The 6,307-nt window shown below is 44.1% G+C and overlaps 1 long non-coding RNA gene across 1 annotated transcript; it reads right to left on the minus strand.

The window, feature by feature from the left end:
* Nucleotides 1-1,982: 1,982 nt before the first annotated feature.
* LOC103646415 (uncharacterized) lies at nucleotides 1,983-3,008 on the minus strand. Its single transcript, XR_002267552.2, has 3 exons — nucleotides 2,640-3,008; nucleotides 2,163-2,266; nucleotides 1,983-2,086 (listed from the first exon to the last, which is right to left on the minus strand). It is a non-coding gene; the product is annotated as an uncharacterized lncRNA (long non-coding RNA).
* Nucleotides 3,009-6,307: the final 3,299 nt, after the last annotated feature.

A 6,307-nucleotide genomic window follows, 5' to 3' on the forward strand; every position in this document is an offset into this window, starting at 1 on the left:
TGGACACTAAACTGGCTTGACAATAATGTATAATGAGTTGGATTATTACTGAGTGACATAACAAATATAACCAAGTTTTGTGTCACTCAGTAACCATGAGTCATTACATGCCTACGTTAGAGTTACTGAATTATAAAAAACAAGTGCAAAATAAGTTCAGATACTAAAGTCTGACATATGCATTCTTTTAACCACAGTAAATAGTAAAGTATAACCGTTTTGTGATGTCAAAGAGTGGTGTCCTCGGGTACCAGTCAGGCAAGGGGGTCCTCCTCTTTGGTGTAGCCCTCAATGCTCCCACTGGTGGCACATTCTCCTTGTTGCTTGAAGGTGATAGAAACTGCCGAGCCGGTCGCTTGACAGCACCATTCAGCAGCACACCTCTTGGCGATTCTACTGTCCTGATAAAGAACCCACCACCAGAGATGTCGGCGAGAGCCGGCCTTCTTGCAGTCCTCACTTCAAGCATCTTGAAGTTCTGGAGGAGTGCATACAACCACATGAGTGATGCAAGAGACCAAAGAACGCATAATCAGATAAACAAATGAACCCAGAAATCACAGTATCTCATACAATTGTTCTAGTCTTTCCTATTCTTGGTGCACTGAGTCCTGTACTCCTGTTGCTCTTCTCCTGGGTCCACACAACAAATTTAATTGAACTACCAAAATTGCAATTGAACACGAACAATGGGGAAATTACTTCCCATCAAAATGTAGATGGTATTTCCATGCGACTTGCACTGCATTTAGATTTAAGCAAGGTTAGTTTGCATTTGGACATACATTTGGAAATTTCAGAAAGATGGACCTGAGAGTATGGGGGCCGACATGCTAGTTTCTTCCGCTCCTCCTCTTACTCTGTCCATGGATCCAAGCAGAGGCACAGTGTAGTGCACTTGAGCCTAAGAGTATCGAGCACATGAGAAAGCCAAGAAGAGAGAGGCTAGCAAAGGGAGGCGTCGTCGATCGAGGAGATGGACAGACATCATCAGAGTCGGGGTCATGGGCAGCAGCGGTGGCGAACTTGTCCTGCCCGTTGTTCCCTTTCTTGGAGCTAGAGGAGGAGGGCGAAGGCCACGACCACGCTGCATGAGGGGGGCAAACTAGAGCTCCCGACGGTGGAGCTTGAGGCGTCGGGGTAGGTGCTAGCGGCGTGCCGAGGGCTCGACATGTTCTGCCTCGCGAACCACGGCGCGCCCACGGTGCTCTGCAGGCCCATCAGCGAGAGGAGAGGGAGGAGCCAGCGCATCGATTCTATAAACCGAGGCCAGATCTAGCGCAAGGAAGCTAGGGTTCGCCAGCGGCCCGCCATGTCCTCCACCAAGTCGTGATCGCGTTACGATGTCGTCCCCACTTCCTCCTGTAGCATGCGCCAACACCGACGCCGCAACTGCTCAAGCCGAAGAACGCGGTTGCAGGCGACAAGGTGGCACCATTGTATGCCGGCAACGACGACCGAGGCCGGAGTCACCTTCTCTCCCCCGCGCGCGGCAGGGCGTGCTACAGGGAGACCCGCGCGCGAGCGCGCCTGGAATCTCGATGAGAGGTCGAGCGTGAGGAGATGGGCGTTGGAGTGGAGGGGAGCAGCGACGGCTACACGATTGGGAGAGTAGAGAGAAGGGGAACGACGACGGTTGTGGGATTGAGAAGGAGAGAAAAGCAGAACGGACGGATGGGACGCACGATACTACGGATGGTCGAGATGGATGGGTGGCAGAACGGCAGAACGGCAGACTACTCTTACCTTCTTAATAAGTAGTATAGATTGTGTAAAATTATGAAATTGGGTATCAATAATAAATAGAAGATATTGTAGATGATCCAACTGGAGTTGCTCTAACAGCTATATATCAAATATTATACCTTGTTGTACTCAACTCCCGGTTTACTCTATTGGGTCATAATCATATGGACATGGAGAGATATAACACCGAGACAAAAGCAAAAAAACACATCATGCAAAAAAACGGGGGAGGGACATGGAAGTAATATATGACCTTTCCATGCTGCACTTGGGCTGTTTTTATTTCAGCCCTCAAAGTCTCAATTGTCACAACATGTGCCTCAAGTTGTTCCCTGAGATCCTGAATCAATTTAAGCTACTAAGTTAGCAAATTACAAAGGTACAAAATTATTGTCATATCAAAGGAGCCAACTTACAACATTAGATTTTTCTAGTCTTCGGACATCATCTAGTGAAACAGGACCATCAGGAGAACCAATACCAAGACCCTTTAACCTCTTACTTCCAGAACCACCCTCCACTTCAGAATCAAACAAAATAACAGTGCACATATCAAAACTTGTAGCATAGCATGACCATCAAACGATGATAACTATCAAAACTTGTAACATACTGCCTCTGTTCCAAAAATGAATGCAATTATCACTTCAAGTAATCAAACAAATTCAAGTTTGACCAAATTCATACAACAAAGTACTAATATTTATGATGTCAAATAAGTATCACCAGATAAATTCATAGTAAACCTATTTTGGAAATATAAATATTTCTATTATTTTCTACAAACTTGATCGAACTTAAGGAAGTTTGACTTGTCCCAAACCTACAATTGCATTCTTTTTGGATGGAGGGAGTAGTCATGATCACCAAACAATAAGATAGAAACTCCTCACCTGACTTCCTTTTAAGAATGGGAGCCCCATTCTCTACACGACTGATTGCATTTCCCGGTAGATAAATACAAAGGAATTGTCTGCAAAAGCAACATACAACTTGAATAGAAGATTTGAAACATCAATCACAACATAGCAGTAATAAAATGCCACAGAAACATTATGATGAACTGAACACAGAGAACAATAGTAGCACACAGTGCGTAATGAATACCTACCCCAGTAAACCCAGTATGAATGAATCAGAATTATTCATAGGATATTACCGTCATGAGGAGGTGATGATAATGATATAATGTCGCCATGATTAAGCTTGACCGGGGATGAAATTTTCTTGGCCTTTTCCAGTTGATGAATGTGCCATTTGAGCTGCATCAGAGATTAGTTCAACAAATGTAGGAAAAGAAAACAGAACTGACAGATAGAGGAAGATTCAGAAGAAGAAAAAACACCTTGTGTCCTTGAGGAAAACAGGCACATGCTCATGGCGGTTCAGCTCCCCTAAGACAGTGTCCCTGTATATCTTGCAATGCATCCCGCTGATCAGCTGGGCCGCCACACGTCTTGCAATGCGTTGCAACAGAATCAATATGAATACATTGATATACAATGTCTCACAATCTAGCATAAGTAGGAATAATTGTATAAAGCAGCTGCCGCTATTAAACAAAGATGGGATGGATAATAATACATGTTGCAAAGACCATCCCTTTCATCAGTTCTAGGCTATCAGGCTTGTCATTGCGTTTCCTCGGTCCATGCGTTAATCCTGCAAAAGTAGAAGTCCACTTATTCATAGCTCATGAGAGATGAACTGAATGGAATCACTGGTAAGGAATACAAGATATCTGGGGATCACCTTTCATCGAATGCTTAAACCAGATCTTCAACTCAGTTTTAATACAACAAACTTGGAGTTGGAGAAATGAAACTGTCCAATACAGCAATCGATTTGTCTTTGGATTGAATTCCTCAACCATAACTTTGGGACAACAACTGAATTATCTACAAGGTAAGTAGACAGCACCACGAATCACTCGTCTTAATCCCTAATAATCGCAGCGTACCGATCGCACTAATCGCGTGTGATCCATCCACAATGAGCCCTACTAACAAATCGCTCGCGCTCATCAACCCTGATATCCGAACACCATGTCACAAAATTCGAAGCTCAAAGCAACAAAAAGGCGCAGAATCTTACCCAATCGCGTTCATGGAGTTCGTCTCGATCCGAATCGTGCTACCTCCTGTCTTGATCATGCTCACGGCCGCCGCGGCCGTAGTCCCGGTCTCGGCCTCTCCCATCCCAGCGGCGGTCGCGGTCGTCCCTCATCGGAGCAGGAGGGGCCGCATCAGCATCCCGCTCGAGCTCGAGGCGGAGGTTGCGGGCATGGTCGGGGTCGTCGGGGCGGGCGAGCCCGGGGAATTTGGCCGACTCCGCGCCAGTAGGGCCCTCGGTGACGGTGGCAGAGCTAGGGTTGGAAGCAGTAGGCTGGAGGATGGCGTGGATGATGGTGAGGAGCGTACAGACGAAGTAGTCGGGGAAGTCGGCGCCCTTCTCCTTGAGCTTGGCGTCGAACTCGGGGACGGTTGTGGAGTCGCGGCCGAGCTCGATGATGAACTCGGCCAGCACCTTGTCGCCGACGCCGATGTGGGTTTCGAGCTCGGAGCAAGGACTTGTTCTTCTTCTTGCCTTCTTCGACGGCGGCAGCTTCATCGTGCTGGTGGCCATGGCTCTTCCATTCGTCCTCGCCGCGTGGTGTAGTGCAGGTCGTGCGTGCGTAAGTGGCAGAGCTGACGGAGCGGTTGAGGTTGTGCTCGTGGGGAGGAGGTCGAGGAGTGCGGCGCGCAGGGAGGCCACCACCCACACCGAAGAGGATGGCAGGCGCGCTGGGCTGCACAATGGGCCGCTCGAACCACTGGGCCGCACGAACCACTGGGCTGTATAAACTGCGGCGCTGCTATGGGGTTTTTTTATTAGTGCCATACCGGCCACGAAGAGCATCGAAACGTGGCTTATAAGCGTTAGTGTATGTTGTCTTTTGCTCAGACTAAAAGCATTAGTGTGTTGTCTGTTATTCAGATTTTTTGGCGGCGCGAGGCTGTCCGTCGATGGCAGAACGGGTCGGTGGCAGAACAGGTCAAAAGGCAGAACAGTCAGAGGCAGACTACTATTACTTACTTAATAAGTAGTAGAGATAGCCACCCGTGTCTCATGATAAGTTAACTAGCCAGTTTCCCATGCTGTTGTTATATATCATATAAATAGGTACAGAGATATTTTTATTCAAATATAATTATTATTTATTTTTAAACACTAATATACGTGTGATCTGGTGGTTAGCACCAAATTTCTCAAATTTCTGAAGCAGGGTCGTTATTTTGCACGGTGTAGAGGGTGGACCCAGAGTGTCAATGTGGAGGATGAAGCCGTGGTAGCCCACATTAGGTTCTTAATAGAGTAATGTAGATTAAGAGCATCTCAAAAATTAAAATAAGATCTGTTTTAAGCGTTTAGGGATAAAAAAATTTGGAGCTCCAACAATTGAGTCATATATCATGCTATTAGGAAATACATCATGTTATTTAGAAAATAAAATGTTAGGGATAGTGTACAAAATGAGAATATGGCTCCACAACATATAGAGTCCTATATTTAGGACCACAGAATTTGAGTCTTATTTGATGATTTTTTTTATGAAATGGGACCCTATTGTAGCACGTTTTGGTGGTAGGAACCTATATTTCAAAAAAAGAACTTCGTTTAGGACTCATGTTGGAGATGTTATAATAGCATCGACTTCTTATTTTCACCAACTTTATAGAAGTGAATAATAACATCTAGACATCAAATAAGTATATTAGGAAAATATAATCACGGGTAAATCTAGTAATAGTAGTACAGAATCATAATATTGGTTCCTTTATATGTAATTAAATTGATTTTAAAAATAACTTGTCATAGAACAATTCTAGAATTTGAACTAATAAATTAATTACTATAGTTAAAATAAAACTTAAATGCAACAGAGCATGTGAACACATGATTAAACTATAACTTAACTTCTTATTATATATTATAGCTATATTATATGTTCATAAGGCATAACAATATCAATATTACATAGTGGGCTCATTAAATATGCACATATTGGTCATCGAATTTTTGTCATAGCATATACATGTGTTGTAATGAAAACTGAACTAAGTTACACCATAATCCACCTCCAACATCTATACTACTTATTAAGACTGCAAGATTAGTCTGTCATTCCGTGTTCTGCATTTCTCATTCTCATGTTCTGTCATCATTTTATGTTCTCTCATTCTCATTCCCCCCTCCCCGCAAAGCCCATTCCCATTCTCATTCCCCCGTACAACCCACGTCTAGCTAAAATTTAAAAAAAACACACATGATCTCAAGGGGATTTGAACCCATGACCTCTCTAGCAAAGGCCAAGAGTAGCTACCACTACATCACATGTATGTTTATGTCTACATCTATGACAGGAAACACATCTACTACATCTCTCACCAAACTCACTTGCTACCCTTGCACAATGCGTAGTAGCAGATAAGTATCACCGAGATTCTTGAATTATATTTTTGGATGGAGGTAATATTATTTAAAGAAGAGCTTTGCATGCAATTTCTTTTGTTTGAATAAT

The sequence above is a fragment of the Zea mays genome, chromosome 2 (genome assembly GCF_902167145.1).
Source record: "Zea mays cultivar B73 chromosome 2, Zm-B73-REFERENCE-NAM-5.0, whole genome shotgun sequence".
Taxonomy (NCBI): Eukaryota; Viridiplantae; Streptophyta; class Magnoliopsida; order Poales; family Poaceae; genus Zea; species Zea mays.